This window comes from Bubalus bubalis, chromosome 4 (genome assembly GCF_019923935.1).
Source record: "Bubalus bubalis isolate 160015118507 breed Murrah chromosome 4, NDDB_SH_1, whole genome shotgun sequence".
In the NCBI taxonomy this organism is placed as follows: domain Eukaryota; kingdom Metazoa; phylum Chordata; class Mammalia; order Artiodactyla; family Bovidae; genus Bubalus; species Bubalus bubalis.
The window spans coordinates 7,733,158-7,751,860 of NC_059160.1; the positions used below are offsets into that span (position 1 = coordinate 7,733,158).

Sequence of the window (18,703 nt, forward strand, 5' to 3'; positions counted from 1 at the left end):
TTTCCAATATGGATGTGAGAGTTGGACCGTAAAGAAAGCTGAGCACCAAAGAATTGATGCTTTTGAACTGGTGTTGGAGAAAACTCTTGAGAGTCCCTTGGACTGCCAGGAGATCAAACCAGTCCATCCTAAAGGAAATCAGTCCTGAATATTGATTGGAAGGACTGATGCTGAAGCTGAAGCTCCAATACTTTGGCCACCTGATGCGAAGAGCTGACTCATTGGAAAAGACCCTGATGCTGGGAAAGATTGAAGGTGGGAGAAAGGGATGACAGAGAATAAGATGGTTGGATGGCATCACCAACTTGATGAACATGAGTTTGAGCGAGCTCTGGGAGTTGGTGATGGACAGGGAGGCCTGGTGTGCTGCAGTCCATAGGGTCGCAAAGAGTTGGACACGACTGAGCGACTGAACTGAACTGCATGATATACCCCTAAGATCAAGAACAAGACAAGAATGTCCACTATCATCACTTCTATTTAACATTGTTTTGGAGATTCTAGATAGGGTAATCAGGCAAGGAAAAAAAGTTCATCCAGGTGCTCACTTTAGCAGCACATATACTAAAATTGGAATGATACAGAGAATATTTGCATGGCCCCAGTGCAAGGATGACACACAAATTCATGAAGCATTCCAGATTATTTATTTATTTATCTTTGGCTGTTCTGGGTCTTTGTTGCCGCTCAGGCTTTTCTCTAGTTGCGGGGAGCAAGTACTACTCTCCAACTGCAGTGTGAGGGCTTCTCAATGCAGTGGGTCCTCTAGTTGCGAAGCACGGTCTCTAGGACACTCAGGCTTCAGTATCTGCAGATAGAGGGCTCAGTAGTTTCAGCTCCTGGACTCTAGAGCACAGGTTCAATAGTTGTGGCCCACAGGCTTAGTAGCTCCAAACATGTGGGATCTCCCTGGATCAGGGATGACACTCGTGTCTCCGGCATTGGTAGGTGGATTGTTTACCACTGAGCCATCAGGGACGCCCACATATTTTTAATTATTAGAGAAATGCAAATCAAAACTACAATAAGGTGCCAGAGTGAGACTGGTCTGAATGGCCATTATTTTAAAAATCTACATATAAGCTGGAGAGGGTGTGGAGAAAAGGGAAGCCGCCTACATCGTTAGTGGGGATATAAATTGGTGCAGCCATTATGGAAAACTATCAAGAAAGTGAAAAGATACTCTCATCCAGAATATGTAAAGAGCACTTACAACTCAATAATAAAAGGACAAATAACTTCTCTAAAGATGTATAAATCAACAATAAATACATGAGAACATTTTCAACATCATTAGCCATCAGGGAAATGCAAATCAAAACCATAACAAGATACCACTTCCCATCCGCTAGGTTTGTTCTTGTTCAGTCACTAAGTCGTGTCCCACTCTTTGTGGTGCCATGAACTGCAGCACGCCTGGGCTCCCTGTCCTTCACAGGGAACATCAGCCAGTCCAGTGCATAGTCCTTCTATTGGATGGCTATTTTCATTAGACAATGACATGTGTTGGCGAGGATGTGGAGGACTTGGAATCCTCATACACTGCTGGTAGAAATGTAAAATAATGTGGTTCTGTGGCAAACAGCTAAGCGGTTCTTCAAAAAGTTAAACATAGTGGAGACAACATGAATGGCCACCACTGGATGAACGGATAGAGAAAATACAATACACCCACACAGTGAAATATTACTTGGCTTTTAAAAAGGAGGTGCTGATGCATACTACAACATGGATAAAACTTGAAAGCATAAAACATAACCATTATAGTCACAGAACGTCACATATTGCATGATCCCATTTTTTTTTTTTTTTTGGCTGCCCCACTGGCTTGCAGGATTTTAGTTCCCCAACCAGGGATTGAACCCAGGTCCTTGGCAATGAAAGCGTGGCGTTCTAGCCACTGGACATCCAAGGAATTCCCTGTATGAATGATCCCATTTTATGAAATGTGCAGAAATAAGCAAATTCATAGAGACAGAAATAAGATTAGTTTCTAGGGCCTACTGAAGTTGAGGGGAAGTGGGGAGTGACTGTTAATGGGTATGGGGTTTCTTTAGGGGGTGATAAAAATGTTCTAAAATTGACTATATGATGATGGTTGCACGACTCCATGGATATATTGAAATTCATAGAATTGTACACTCTAAGTGAACAAATGGTATGGTGTGTGAATTATATCTCAATACAGTTCAAAAAATGCAAGAAAGCAATCAGGCATGACTCCTGAGAGGAGAGGCTGGAGCAGGAGAAATAAATTGAAAGTTACTGGGCCACAGATGGGGACGGGAGAGATCTGACTGGAGAGATGAGTAGGCGGGTAAGAAGATTTGGGATCAAGTCCTGCGACCTTTCCTCCCTGGAAAAGAGGAGAGGAGGGGAGTTCAGGAAAGAAGGCCAAATAGGAGCAGACAATGGGGTGGGAGATACCCATGTGATGTGGGCCAAGGGAGAGGAGTGTTTTGTGAAGGGACAAGGGCCGAGTATGTCCGACGCAGCTGAGTAGGCAGGAAAGAGCAAGCAGGATATAGGGCTAACCCCAGACTCTGCCCTCTTTGGCAAAAAGTCTGTGGTGGGCCCCTCTGAAGCCCCCCTGAAGCAGTAGAGGATGGAGTTAGGTGAAGGGGTAGGAAGAAGGGCACTAGGGCAGTTTCAGTCTGGCTGCTCACTGCCCACGTGACCTTAGAAAGACAGCAGACCTGCTTCCTCAGCTCCCGGATGGGGCTAGTTGCTGTTCAGTTGCTAAATCACATTCAACTCTTTGTGACCCCCATGGACTGTAGCACTCCAGGCAACTCTGTCCTCCACTATCTCCTGGAGTTCGTTCAAATTCATGTGCATTGAGTCAGTGATACTCTCTAACCATCTCATCCTCAGTCTCCCTCTTCTCCTCTTAATCTTTCCCAGCATGTTTTCCAGTGAGTTGGCTCTTTGCATCAAGTGGCCAAAGTATTGGAGCTTCAGCCTCAGCATCAGTCTTTCCAATGTATATTCAAAGTTGATTTCCTTTAGGATTGACTGGTTTGATCTCTTTGCTGTCTGAGGGACTCTCAAGAGTCTTCTCCAGCACCACAGTCCGAAAGCATCAATTCTTCGGCGCTCAGCCTTCTTTACGAACCAACTCTCACAACCGTACATGACTCCTGGAAAAACCAGAGCTTAGACTAGACAGACGTGTGTCGACAAACTGCCTTTTAATACGCTGTCTAGGTTTGTCATAGCTTTCCTTCCAAAGAGCAAGCATCTTTTAATTTTATGGGGCTAGTACTGCTGGCCTTTTAGAGTTGATGAGGGGATGAAATACTGTACCCTCTGCAGACCACCTGACACATAGCACTTTAGTTGTTAAAAGCTCTGGGTCCAGAGACAGGCAGCTAGCTAGCTGTGTGATCTTGGCCCATTTCCTTCACTTCTTTGAACCTCAGTTTTCAGAAGGTTCAGGGACATCTGAGTCAAAACCACCGTACTGGCTTGTTGCAGGAGATAGATGAGAAAATGCAAGGAAAGCATTTGGCAAGGGGCCCGGACACGGTATGGACTTCACGAAGAGCTGGTTGTTCCCTTCTGCTCTCAGCCCCTGCCCTGATGCACGCCCAGGCTGGGTGACAGTCAGGGTCAACCGGGAGCAACTCCCACGAACGATGTTCCTAAAGGAGAGGACTCCCTGCTCCCAGACAACCACTCAGCTCTGCTAGCCTGGCATCAGTGGGCCACGGAAAAGACTGAGACCAAGGGTAGAGGCTGGGCCTTAGCTGGAGCTGGGTGAGGGGTGGATGTGTGCCTGCCTGCGGGGTGGAGGGACTGTCGCCTCTCCTTCTCCGGTATTGGCTCCCAGACCGCAACATGATCACCACCTTGACCCCGGGAGGGAACAACTGCACCGAAGCCATCCTGTGACGCGAGTCCCTCAGTAAGGCCCCCTTAACCTTGAGCAGCTGCCGCGTGCACGGCCAACAGCTGGGCCCCGAGGCCCATAAATCACTGATGGCACAAGCCAGCCAGCGCGATCTGCGGAGCGGCTGCCAGGGGTGGGGGTGGGGCTGTGGGCACAGGCGGAGGCTCAGGAACACTCCCCCTTACCCCCTCCCCCAAGCCATTCCATTCAAGCCCAGGGTGGCGGCTTTATAGGCTTGCTGGGCAAACTTTCCTTGAATCCACTGAGGTCTTCCGACACCACAGACCCTGCACACGGGGAAGCAGAGTGGACGTCTGGGGAGGCTACACGCTTCTTCCAGCCAGAGGCCCTGTGCATCTTGCCTGCGTCCTGGTGGGCGAACCCCAGGGCACACAGGAAGTCAGCTAATCCTGCGGATTCCACAAATGCGCCCAAACATATGCTCCCCGCCCCGGGCAGAGGCAGGGAGACCACCACCCAGGGGACTCGGACACACGCCCCAGGCGATGTTAGTGCAGGGCACCAGAAGACAGCCTGGATTTTTCCATTATCTGATGAGAGTGCATTCCAGACCATTCATCCACGTGTTTACTTTGCTTCTGTGTGATTTGTCTAGAAATGTCTGTAATGGCATTTTCTCTTGAACATTGTAATAGGCCGCGGAGAGGAGAAGAGCGTTAACCATTATTTGCCATTAGACTCCTCACAGCAAAAACCGGCAGGTGTGGAAACACACATGGGTCGTTGACAGGACCTTCTGGCGATCTGCCCCACTTGCTCAGGTCTTGAAAAGACTGAAAGGAAAAGTGCAAACATGGAAACAGTTGTTTGGGCTGGTGGGGTGATTTGCTTTTAATTGTCCCTGGCAAAACGAACCTATGGGGTGGGGAGGACAGTAGCCCTGGCAACTGGTGGTGACTGGGCAGGGTTTCTGGGGGTGTCAGTGATGTTCTGTGGTCCATACAGAAGTAGGTTGTTACCTGGCTTGTTGCTGTTGTTCAGTTGCTCAGTCGTGTCTGACAGCGACCCCATGGACTACAACACACCAGGTTCCCCTGTCCATCACCAACTCCCGGAGTTTACCCAGACTCATGTCCATTGAGTTGATGATGCCATTCAACCATTTCACCTTCTGTCGCTCCCTTCTCCTCCGGCCTCAATCCTTCCCAGCATCGGGGTCTTTTCCAATGAGTCAGCTCTTCGCATCAGGTGGCCAAAGTATTGGAGATTTGGCTTCTGCATCAGTCCTTCCAATGAGTATTCAGGGTTGATTTCCTTTATTATTGACTGGTTTGATCTCCTTGGTTTCCAAGGGACTCTCAAGAGTCTTCTCCAGCTCCATGATTACCTGTGTAAGTTTGCTCTATTCACCTAGCTGGACACTTACCATTTGTGTGCTTTCCTGTAAATTTTACTTTAATAGAATGTTTGCTTTCACAAATGATTGTGAATGATATTTTCTTATTTGTAAACAGTAAGATATTTTCAAAGGTACTCATAGAGTGAAAGGGAATTGATTGATTACTGAAGCCGATTCCCCTGCTGTGCTGATGAGAAAGGAAGAGTCAGAATGAAACTGTTCACCCAGACCCTTTGAGTCAGAAGCTGAACCAGAAAAGGGAGCTCAAAACCCCCTCATTTCTATTCTACCAAACCAGGTGATCTCTGCAAGCCTGGATTAAGAAAACTTCTCGTGGATCATGATTTTTTAAAAAAAGAATACTGACAACATTTAAAAATTAACATGGTGTTACTTTAGTTTTTGGATTGGTTATATGTACAAAAGCTACAAAATTTAAAAAAGTTACCAAAAAAGTATATGCTGCAAAGTCAGTCCCATTCTAAGGGACTCTGTCCCACCCCAGCCCAGGTACCATTGCGGAGATTTCTGGGCATCTTTATGGAGCCAGTCTGTGTGTGATTAACATGCTTTCCTTATTCACACGAAGGGAACACACTGAACACACCATTCTACACCTTGTTCCATCGCTTCATAATTCACAGTGAACCCTGTTCATTTTACCATCTGAGCCACCAGGGAGGCTCTAACCCTGTTCATTTGAATACCCTTAGCTGCTGCCCAACCACACCCCTGCCTTTTAAAGGTTATAGAGTGCTCCTTTGTACGGACTATTTAAACAAATCCGCTATTAGTGGACATTTAGACTGGTTCTAATCAGTTGATATTAGATCCATGCTGCAATATATAGATTTTTCATGTTATTTGGCAAAAGTGTACATAGAGCATAGGATAAATTCCTGGAAGCAGTAGTGGCTCAAGGGTGCAACCACTTAGAATTTTACTAAATATAGCCAAATTGCTAGCCTAAACTGTGTCATCTTACAATCTCATAAACAAGGTACCAGAGCACCTGTTTCCCTCTACTCTTGCGACACAGTGTTTTCAAATTCTTTGGATGGTGCTGATCTGATAAATTCAAAAGGGTATGTCAGGCTGATTATCATGTATGTTTCTCTTATTCTAGGCAGACTGAACACTTTTTCATTTGTTTGAATCATTTGTTTTTTCATTGTGAGAACCATCTGTCCATATCCTCTGTCCATTTCTCTATTCTTTTTAAAAAAATTTTTCAATTCCATTTTAAATTGAAATGTTGGCTTTTTATTATCAAATTTTTATTTGGGAATGTCATTTGTAGCGTGAAAAAAATCACACTCCTTCAGCCCAAAAATCAGTTATACTTTGTGTGTTCCTTTCATGGTCTCTTCCAGGAGCATACACGCTTTGACACCGTTACAACCTATTAACAGTATCTACCATTATAGTGGAGGTTTCCCAGATGGCTCAGTGGTAAAGAATCCACCTGCCAATGCAGGAGACTCAGGTTTGATCCCTGGTTCGGGAAATATCCCCTGGAGGAGGAAATGGTAACCCATTCCAGTATCCTTGCCTGGAGAATTCCATGGACAGATAGACACCTGACAAGCTACAGTCCATGGGGTCGCAAAAGAGTCAGACATGGCTTAGCGACTGAACAACAAAAACCATTTAGTGAGTGCTTCCTGGTTGCCAGGCGTTGTTCTAACAATCCTAAGGGTACATGAAATTTCTAGTTCTGCTTTTTCACATAATGCAGCCGGAGTGGTTTTCATGTTGCAACATTGTCTTTATGACTCTCACTTGCAATGGCTACTTAGCAAGCTGTCAAGATAGTGGCTATCCTATTATGGAATCAGCTGTTTTCTAATTGTTAACTTTCAGTTGCATCTATTGCTTTATCATTTCTGATAAGTAAACTCTTCAAATAAATTAAATTAAATTCTTAAATTAGATTAAATTCTTACACTGATGTTGTAAGTTGCATCTTACTTTGCCTGCGTTGTCACTCGTGTGTCCAGCTCCTCTGTCCATGGGATTTTCCAAGCAAGAACACTGAAGTGGGTTGCCATTCATTTCCTTCTCCAGGGGATCTTCCCAACCCAGGGATTGAACCTGTGTCTCCTGCATTGACAGGCAGATTCTTTACCACCGAGCCACCAGGGAAGGCCTCAAAGTACATAGCAGAGTCTTGATTGATTTCACTCATGCACAGCCAACTCAGAATTCAGCCTAGGCAGGATCTTTTTGCTTTGGAATAAAACAGCAGAACTGATGTCAGATGTGGGTGGAGACAGATCTGAAAGGAGCTTCCCACCCTGGTGATTAAGGCTCATCTGCTCTGTGAACCGACATCTAAATGATAATTATGGGGATAAGGTAAGCCAGCACTATCCAAAACTTGTTGTATTAATTGGTTGTGATTATAGATGATTCCCTATTTCCATGTTACGGAGCATTTTTTTTTTTTTAGTTATAAAGTAGGCAGTGAGGAGAGCTGCCGAAGAGATGAAGAGTTTCCAGGGTGGGAGACAGAGGGGGGTGGAATTCTGAGGAAGAAAATGGGAGGAGGGGTGGAGAGGGTGGGGGAAGGGGACAACCAAAAGAGTGTGGATTGCCCTGGGTCCTTGTGACACAGCAAGCCCACGAGGGCATCTGACCCACTTTTAGGCAGGAATTCTGCTTTTAGGCAAGTTGAAACTCTTGCCTACACACCTGAATGGGTCAGGCAAGACAGACAAAACTCTGTCGGTCCCCAGTACTCCAGAGTGAGGTGACCTGCCCCTTGGAGCACGGGCAGGGGCTGGCAAGTGGGGTTATTTCTTTGCTGTACTGGTGACTGGCTGCTCAGCACCCCCAGCTCCTCATATCCAGGGAAATCACCCAGCTCCTTCCCAGACGTTCCCACCTGAACACCCAGGACACCGCTTGACTGTTCCAACCTGCACACAGGTTGTGGGTTGCAGCTTCTCGTGTTGTGGCTCTGAGGTTTTATCACTATCAACTTTGGTTGCCAAGGCAACCACACAGCAGTTTAGTCTCCTGACACTCACCCATCTAGGCTGGCTTTTACTGTAGTGGGTAGTCTATCTCTTCTCCAGGGGTTCTCCTTGATCTAGGAATCCAACTGGGGTCTCCTGCATTGTAGGCAAATTATTTACCAGCTGAGCTACCAGAGAAGCCTTCATTAAATCTTCTTTACTTCAAAAAAGCGCATAGAAATGGCCACCCAGTGGCTGTCTGGTTCAAGCCACCGCAGTAAGAAGCCCAGGCACCGCAAGGAAGCGTAGTGCCCGCTTGCTACAACAGAGAAGGCCCTTGCTCAGCAACGAAGACCCAGCAGAACCAAAAATAAAATAAATAACATTTTTTTTAAGATTTTTTTTCTTGATGTGGACCATTTTTAAAGTCTTTATGGAACTTGTTACAATATTGCTTCTGTTTCATGCTCTGGTTTTTTGGCTGGGAAACACGTGAGATCCTAGCTCCCCGATCAGGGATAGAACCCACACCCCCTGCACTGGAAGGCGAAGTCTTAACCACTGGATCCTTCACTCCTGCCTTGTTCTTCACAGCTTGCTGAATAGGTCCCTCCCTTGCTGGTGCCACCAGCCTGAGGTCACACAGCCAGGGTGGCAGATCTAGACACAAGCTCCAGTGTTCTCATATCCAATCTGTGGCTCTTTTTCCTGCAACCAAGAGGGAGAATCTAGGGAATCGTGGGAGAGGTGAGTCTCCAGGGAGAATGGGGGACAGTAGGCGGGGGTCACTGCTCAGCTGTGCTACCCCAGGTGCCAGGCTATGCCAGCCAGCCCAGCTTCCTTCAACCCCAGCTTCCTGGACTCAGACTCACAGAACCCAGTACCAACCACCGTCTGTTGAAATGAGTCCGTGATTTGCCTGCCTCCTTGTAGTGATGCCTGCTTTTGTTTTCCAAGCATCTCTCTTTCCACTGGGAGGCTGACTCTACCCCATCCCATGGCAGGATGGTTACTCTTAGGGACTTGTTGGTGCTGTTCAGTCACTAAGTTGTATCCAACTCTTTGTGACCCCCTCGACTGCACACGCCAGGCTTCCCTGTCCTCCACTATCTTCCAGAGTTTGCTTAAATTTATGTTCACTGAGTTGGTGATGCTATCTAACCATTCCATCCTCTGCCGCCTTCTCCTTTTGCCTTCAATCTTTCCCAACAACATGGTCTTTTCCAATGAGTCACCTCTTCCCGTCAGGTGGCCAAAGTATTGGAGCTTCAGCTTCAGCATCAGTCCTTCCAATGAATAGTCACGGTTGATTCCCTTTAGGATTGACTAGTTTGATCTCTTGGCAGCCCAAGAGTCTCTTGTCTTCTCCAGCACCACAGTTCAAAAGCATCAGTTCTTCAGCACTCAACTTTCTTTATGGCCCAGGGCCTTGACTATCACCTAACTATGGGACTGGGCCCAGCAGTCAGGGTTTGGATAATGAAGGTGCCCAATCTCAACCCAGAGTGACTGGTCAGAGGAACATGCAGCCCTGTCTCGCCCAATCAGTTCCTTCCCATCCATTTGCTTAGGGACACCAGGAGGGACAGGGTTCCACTTTCAGGTTATGACCTTCAAAGGTCGGGGCTGGAGTTTGTCAGCAGCTGCCTTTCTCACCAGATGGAGGTCTGGCCATGGCCAGAGGAATGAGACACACATTCCAGGAGAAATAGGGACAAGCAGGATCAGGAAAAGGAGAGCCTTGCCCATCCTGTGCCTTCTAGCCACGCTACGAGAATACCTCCCCTGGGCTTCACTGTTACCTGGTCACCCAATTTCTACACCAACTCAAGAGGAAGGCCAGGTATATTTTCTGACTGGGATCCAGAGTTACCAGTGATCAGAACTGCCAGAGTTACTGATTATTCTTAGCATAAATGAAATGCCCAATCTCAGTGAATCGGTAGTGAAAGAAGTAAAGGTGTTAATCGCTCAGTCATGTCGGACTCCTTGCAACCCCATTGACTGTAACCCTCCAGGCTCTGTCCATGGGATTCTCTAGGGAAGAATACTGGAGTGAGTAGCCATTCCTTTCTCCAGGGGATCTTCCCAACTCAGGGATCGAACCCAGGTCTCCTGCATTGCAGGTGGATTCTTTACTGTCTGAGCCACCAGGGAAGCCTGGTGAAATGAAATGAAATGCCCAAATGAAGTGAATTTCAAGTGAAATGCCCAACATCAGTGAATCAGTAGAGCACAGTGCTTAAGAGCACAGTTCTGAAAAGCCAGATTACCTGGCTTTGTGACTTCACTGGCAGTAGAAGTTTGGCTATATTAATTATCTTCCTCTAAACTTCATCCTTTTTATGGGGATGATAAAGATACACTCGTGATAAGTACTCCATATAGGTGGGTTGCTATCTTTCCTTTGTTGCTTGTTATACTATTAGTGGACTTCTCCGGTGGCGTTAGTGGTAAAGCACCCATTTGCAATGCAGGTAGATTCTGGAGACAAAGGTTTGATCCCTGGGTAGGGAAGATCCCCTGGAGGAGGGCATGGCAACCCACTCCAGTATTCTTGCCTGAAGAATCCGCATGGACAGAGGAGCTTGGCGGCTACAGTCCATTGGACCGCAAAGAGTTGGATACAACTGAAGCGACTTCACACACATGCATACTGTTAGTATTTTCATTTTAATATTTATTATATGTGTTTGGATTATGATGATAAGTGTTGGCTAATGTTTTTTTCTACAATTGATATTTTTTTGAAGGCCCACGTGCCAGGCGGTGTGCTAAGTTCTCTATGTGGATGATCTCAGGACAAGTATGAGAAATGGCAACCCACTCCAGTGTTCTTGCCTGGGAAGTCCCAGGACACAGCTTAGCAACCTAACAACAACAACAAATTGTCCTCTTGCAGAGATGCACACAATGCTATTACTGCTCTCATGATACTCACAGAAGAGAGAGGGAGCCAATTGTGGACGTGGAAACCAACAAATCAGAGGAAGAACAGAGTTACGGAAGACGCTGCAATGTGGGGGTTCATGTAAGCTGGCAAGAGCAAAGACACCTCCACCCATGCGTTTCCAGCACCAGACAGCTCCTGGTACCCAGCTGGGGTTTAGTTAGTGTTGAATGAACAGAAGAGCCAGTAATGCTGGGGAAAGGCCCCCTGGGAACGTGTTCTCCAGGCTGGGGCTTACAGAAAAGAGTTACATTGGGCCGGGGGAGACTGAGTCTGAAAATTCCTGGCTTTGAGAAATCCAGATTTACTTTTAACATGGAAAACTTGGGGAATCTCACATTAAAACCTGGGCTTGGGGGCCTCTCCTCGAAAGTTGGAAGATCTTGCAACCTGGGGCCCACAATTCTTCCTAGTGACTGTCTCTTTGATGAGCGCAGTGGCTCCCTCCAGGCATGAGCCTCCTTGGCCTTCAGTCATTTGCTCCTCCTTTCCTTCCTGGTCCTCGAAGGCAGCTGTGTAGACTCTTGTACTGAACCCACGCTCCTGGGTTTCCTCGCTACTCTTATTTAGAAAGCTTTTAATTCAGGGATTCTCAACTTGAAGGGTGCAGGAGAGATGGCCTCTTACACACTAGAAAGATTCTAGCACAACTCCTTCCCCCGTCCTTCCTCTCCCCACGCACAACCAAGATCACTTTTGGAGGCCCAACCTCACCCCTGGCACACTGGCAGCGCTGAAGTGTGGAAATTCCACCCACGAAGTTTCCCTGATTCTGCGGGAAGATGTGTAGACTCTCATCTCATGCACCAGCATCACCCCCTCCTCTCTAATCATCGCTAGAGCTTGTCACCTAGCAACATAGCATCCGTGGGGTAGCAACTGCTCACCAGTTCATTCATCCCTTCAAAAGACACTGACTGAGTTGCTCCCACGCCCTGGATAGGCAGAGACTCAAAAAAGATGGTTGTGAGAATGAATGAAGATACAGGAATGAATGAGGCCCGAAAGGAGGTCAGACTCTGGAGAAAAAACAGATTAAAAAAAAAAAAGATTTGTAATACAGGCCATGATGGATGGATGGATGCATATGTAAATTCCAAAGAGGAAGCAACCGTCCTATACAGGGAAGTCAGAGACTGAAGATGGAATAGTTCAGTTAGGTCTTAAGAGAGGCAGGACTTTGTTGGGACAGGAAGAAAGAACAGGAGAAACCACATTCCCGGGCACAGGAATATCACAGGCGAAGGCTCCAGGCAGGTGGAACCACATGGCGGGTCTGAGGCCACAGGGAAGTATCAATATCAATAGAGCAGAGAATGTACCAAGATTCTGAAAAATCTACATCCATGAAGGGTCAAACCAGTCTCAACATTCAGACAATAAGATTGGAGTTTCCTTTGAGAAAGAGGGTAGACTCGCATCCCTGCACAGCCCCCTCTGAGCACAGGGCCTGGACTGCGCCGGTCAGGAGAATGTTTGCAGAATAAAACTAAAGATGAAACAGAGACAGGAAGGGAAAACAGGAACCATCCACACACCAGGCACAGCCAAGACACTGCCTGAAAGTGAAAGCTTCTCAGTCATGTCCAACTCTTTGCAACCCCATGGGCTCTTCTGTCCATGGAATTCTCCAGGCCAGAATACTGGAGTGCGCATAGCTGTTCCCTTCTTGAGGGGATCGTCCCAACGCAGGGATCGAACCCAGGTCTCCCACATTGCAGGTGGATTCTTTACCATCTGAGATAGTAGGGAAACCCAGATGCTTCCTGGGTGCTTCCCAAATACTTTCTTACAGAAGTCCCCTACACATAAATGAGTTCCGTTCTGAGAGTGAGTTTGTAAGTCCAATTTGTTCATAACTCCAACAAAGTTAGCCTAGATACCCAACTAACACAATTGGCTTTATAGTACTGTACAAGGTTTAGAATACTTTTCACACAAATCATATGTTCATTAAAAAACAAACACAAAAAATAAAGAAAACATTTTTAATCTTACTTACAGTACCTCAAAAAGTACAGTAGTACAGTAGACAGCTGGCATACAGGGGCTGGCACGCACGTTTGCATCTTTGAAAGTCCGCAGCTTGAAGATTCATGTATAGGGAACTGACTGTACCTGTTTCCTTCTGGAGAAGGGGACGACAGAGGACGAGATGGTTGGATGGCATCACTGACTCAATGGACATGAATTTGAGCGAGCTCCAAGAGGGATGGTAAAGGACAGGGAAGCCTGGCGTGCTGCAGTTTATGGGGTCACAAAGAGTCAGACATGACTGGGCGACTGAACAACAACACTAAGACAGCTGGCACACAGGGGCTGGGCGCACGTTCGCGTCTCGTGCTGCCCCCTCACTCTGTTCTTTACCATGCTGCTCTGTGTTCTCCATTCATTAATTCCTTTATTCATTTCCAGGGAGGAGAACAGAGACAAAACTAGCTGCTTTAGCAGGGAGAAATTAATGGGGGAGATTGGTTAAACAGATTTTTTAAAATGTGTTTTATTTATCTATGGCGGCGCTGGGTCTTCTTTGGACTTCCTCTAGTCGTGGCAAGCAAGGGCTATTCTTTGTTGCAGCGTGCAAACCTCTCACTGCAGTGGCTTCTCTTGTAGCAGAGCACAGGCTCTAGGTACATGAGTTTTGGTACTTTTGGCGCCAGGGCTCAGTATTTGAGGCTCCCAGGCTCTAGGTCTCCAGCTCAGTAGTTGTGGCACACAGTCTTATTTGTTGCGAGATATGTGGAAACTTCCTGGACCAAGGATTGAACCCCTGTCCCTGGCATTGGCAGGCAAATTTTTATCCACTGTACCACCAGGGAAGTCCTAAACAAATATCATAGGACTGAAAAGGCAAGGCTGGAGTTAACACAGAGACAGTAACTGCAGGTGGCCACCACCTGCCTTGGGCCCGGGGAGGACAAAGGCAAGAGCTAGAGCTGGAGAACCTGCACACCTGGAGGAGGGGCCCATGGAGCTTGGACTCCGATGAGGCCATCATGATAGCACCACACCTCCTCCTCCACCAATTCCTCAAAGCACCCATTATTCCTCTGCATCCCTAGGCTTCCCAGTGCAAGTGCCAAAGACTCTCTACCTGAAGGACTTTCTTGGGCCACAGGAACTTACTCGAACTGAATGTGGGCAGTACGAAAGTGCCAGGAAATTAACACTCCCAGGAGCAGCCCTGAACGATGGGAAGTAGAAGTTAGTGGCTAAATAGCATGCTTCCCTAATCCAGAGTAGCACCATCCCAAGGACGCTCTGCACCACTTCCAAAGGGAGTCTGTGATGAGCTCTAGCCATCCACAGTGGTGCTGTTGCTAGTCGCTCAGTTGTGTCAGACTCTGCAACCCTGTGGACTGTAGCCCAACAGGCCCCTCTGTCCATGGGGTTTCTCCAGGCAAGAATATTGGAGTGGGTAGCCATTTCCTTCTCCAGGGGATCATCCCAACCCAGGAATCGAGCCAGGTCTTCCATATTGCAAGCAGATTCTTTAACATCTGAGTCACCAGGAAAGCCCCCAGGGGTAACCAATCATTAATGTACCCTGTATATCAACCACATCCTGGGCATCAGCTTCCTTACCTTTCCTGTCTTACTTTTCCACTCCTTTTACTGGGACTTTCTGGTTTCATTTTCAAAATAAGCTACCTGCTCTCAGATTCTTGCCTAAGGACCTGCGTCTGATGAAATCTAAGGTAAGACGTTACCAGAAGTGGTTCTAGGAAGTAAGCTCTCAGAACGGAATTTTGGAATTGGATCACTTGCCAGCCAAATGGCAATGAGGACTCTGTTATTCATGGTGAGTGGGATGAAGATGACCCCAAACATGCTGGACCAGCACAAGGACTGAGACTCTCATCTTTGGTTGATGGGGATGTGGTACCAGTAGAAGATGCTGCATTGGCATCTGCAACAATGCTACTGCATGAAAAACACCAGGATCAGGGATTATTATAAGGATTTGGGGGCTTTTTAAAAAATATATTTATCTATTTGGCTGCGCTGGGTCTTAGCTGCAGCATGTGAGATCTAGTTCCCTCACCAGGGATTGAACCTGGGCCCCCTGCATTGGGAACACGGCCTCTTGGCCACTGGATCACTAGGGAGGTCCCTAGTTGGCTGTTTTAACTGCCACAAGAACCCAAAAGGAAGAAAACAATTGGCTCAAGTCAGTCAACAATCAACTCAGAGCATGATGTGGAAGCCAGAAAGTCACCATGGTGACGTCTAAAGAGACCCTCATCTCCTGCAGCCAGAGGACAGACAGTGCTGGAAACCAGGCCCAAGATTTTATTTATGAGTTACAAAGAAGGCTGAACTCACAGCCCCAGCAAGTCTCCTCTGCTAGGGACTAGAAAGAGAAGGAGTGAGGCTCTGAGGCCTGGATGTGACATTGAGTAGATGCCTTAAGAGAACCTTAAACATCTAGATTCACCAAAACCATCAGGGACAGCAGGACTGGCTCCTCTTCACTGAGAGAAAGTGAAGGAAGATTCCTTGGGATTCCAGACACAGTTTTGTAGCCCCCTTTGTAAGTAACGACGCTTCCCCCATGGCTCAAGCAGTAAAGAATCTGCCTGTAATGCAGGAGACATGGGTTTGATCCCTGGGTCGTAAAGATCCCCTGGAGAAGGAAATGGCAAGCCACTCCAGTGTTCTTGCTGGGAAATCCCAAGCACAGAGGGCCTGGCAGGCTACAGTCCATGGGGTGGCAAACAGTTGGACACAACTGAGCATGTGATGGATTTGTAAGTAACAATTTGCTTTGAGAATTCAGGTGAATCACTCCAGCCAGTAGAGTAACCTCTTTCTTTACCAGATGGGAAGTGCCAAATGTCCAGATTCCAACTGAATGAAACCATAGCTGTGTCCCCTAATATTAGGACAAATTCCTCCTTTGGGAACTAAGGCCTCCCATCAAGCTAAAGGTGTGGGGAGAAGGAGCTGAGCAGGTGTAACAGTGAGAGGTGCTGCTCCTGTCTAGACCTTCAAACAGCACCACGTATTGACCACACGTGCAAGAAAGCACGTGTAAGACAGACTCCCATCCTTTCAGGGTGTTCTTCTCAACTGGCATCAGAAAAGAACTTCCAGTAGGTCACTCCACCATCTTTCAGGCCAGCTGCCCCCAGGTGGTGGGGTACATAGTAACACTACTGAATTCTATGCACGCGTGCTCATACCTACAGTTCTTTTGCTAGGAAGCCAGTCCCTTGATTGGATGTGCAATGGAATACTATGAAATACATGTTGCATGGAATACTATGAAAGTGCAAAAGGCATTCTAAGAGACTATGGACGGTGATGCAGGGAGAAGCACTGATGACAGAATGTATGTTTTTCTAGAGAGGAAAACTGCTGCCAACACGATGGAAGGGGTCCAGTGTAACCAGCCTACAAGCAAGTGGCTAGTCCCTGGGGGATGATGGCATGCAGGGTTGGGGAGGTGAGTGCTGGTCTCTGCTTGGGAGGTTATACACTCAGGAATGGCAGAAGCCAGATTAGCTTGTTGAGGGGAGGGCCTTGTTAGCTGTGCATATTATCTTCATCCTTGCCACATGGACCCACTTGAACCAGGGTGGCCAGGGAAAGAGGCTGACTGACAGCCGCAGAATGTGTCATTTTGTCCACTTGATAATACTGAGAGCCTCCTCTGCAACAGATATCCTGTGAAGAGCATTCAAATATGACACGAATAGGTCCATACTGCCTGTTCTGAGCACCCCCATCTTCATAGCTCTTCCCTAGTTTTCCTGCTGGACTCCCCTGGTGGCTCAGTGGTAAAGACTCGGCCTGCAATACAGGAGACCTGGGTTTGATCCCTGGGTTGGGAAGATCTCCCGGAGTTAGGGCATGGCAACCCACTCCAGTATTCCTGCCTAGAGAATCCCGCCGACAGAGGAGCCTGGCAGGCTGCAGTCCATAGTGCTGCACAGAGTTGGACATGACTAAATTGACTTCAGCAGCGGCAGTTCTCTGGTTACTCGTCTTCCAGTCCTGTCCCTTCAAGTCTCTGTTAGTTACAGCCTGTAAGTCTAATTTCAGGTCATCCCCAAGTCTAGACCATGTAGACAATGACATACACTACTCCAGTTTCGCCCCTTGGGAGGATTTCTCTTCACCATTGCTTTTGCAAGAACACTCATGATTAGGGTTGTAGGGTGACAGGCTGATGGGGAACTTATAATAGAAGGATCAGGCTGAAAACACCTGATCAATCACCAAGAGACAATGAGGCTTTATAGGATGCATCAGAAAGTTCCCAGCACGGTTAGAAAGATGTTGCTTTTGTTGTTTAGTTGCAAAGTCATGTGCAACCTCCTGGACGCACCACCAGGTTCCTTTGTCCCTGGGATTCTCCAGGTAAGAATACTGGAGTGGGTTGCCATTTCCTTCTCCAGGGGATCTTCCCAACCCAGGATTGAACTCTCATATCCTATGTCTCTGGCATTGATAGGCAGATTCTTTACCACAGAGCCAATGTGGAAAAACTCAGTGTGGAAAATTCTAAAAAACAAATGATCTGGTTTCTTAAAAAATTTGTAAAGGAGAGGAAATGTTATAGGTTAAAAGAGGGTTAAGAGACAAATCAATCAAGTGCAATATATGGATTTATTTGTATCCTGACTATAACACACAAATTATTAGAAAATCACTTATGGGATAATCAGGAAAGTGTGAACACTGGTGACTGGCTATTAGATAATTATTTAGGAATTACTGTTAATTGTTTTAGGTATGAAAATTATTTTGCAGTTATGTTAAAAAACTAAGTTCTTAACTATGAAAGATTGAATCCTTCCCTGTTAGAGATACATACTGAAGTCCATTTATGACTGAAAGAGAATGAATTCTAAGATTTGCTTTAAAGTAACTAGGCAGGTATGGATGAAACAAAATTGTATGTTGATAAAGACAGATGTTAGATGACGGGTATGGGTTCATTATATTATTCTACTCTCTAGTAAGTCTTAAATTCTCTGTACTAAAATGTCATTTCATTTTGTTTTAATGTATCTTGACCTTATGCTCCCTTTGGCCTCATTTCTCTAGTTTCTGCTCACATCACAGTTTCTCCAAAGATTAATCACTCCCTCACTCATGTTCTCTCAGGTCTCTCTGGTTTGGCTTTCAACTATGTTGCACTTTTGAAATTACTCCCACCAACTTCACCAAGGGTGTCCCTGTTATGAGATTAAATGGTCACTTTTTCTTTGTCCTCCTTTTCCTTGACCTCTCCATGATATTCCACACTGTCAATCCCTCTGTCTTTCTTTGGAACACTTTCTTCCCTTGACTTCTGAGAGACCACTCTCCTGATTTCCCTCCAACTTCACTGGCCACTATCTATTCCAGTCCTGTGATTTTAAATACACTACAGGTTCTCACGGAGAAGGCAATGGCACCCCACTCCAGTACTTTTGCCTGGAAAATCCCATGGGTGGAGGAGCCTGGTAGGCTGCAGTCCATGGGCTCACTAGGAGTTGGACACGACTGAGCGACTTTACTTTCACTTTTCACTTTCATGCATTGGAGAA

The 18,703-nt window shown here is 46.7% G+C and overlaps 1 non-coding gene across 1 annotated transcript; it reads left to right on the forward strand.

Moving 5' to 3' along the window:
• Positions 1-540: 540 nt before the first annotated feature.
• On the forward strand, positions 541-647 carry LOC112584759. The gene has a single exon (XR_003109166.3). It is a non-coding gene; the product is annotated as a U6 spliceosomal RNA (small nuclear RNA).
• The last annotated feature ends 18,056 nt before the right edge of the window (positions 648-18,703 follow it).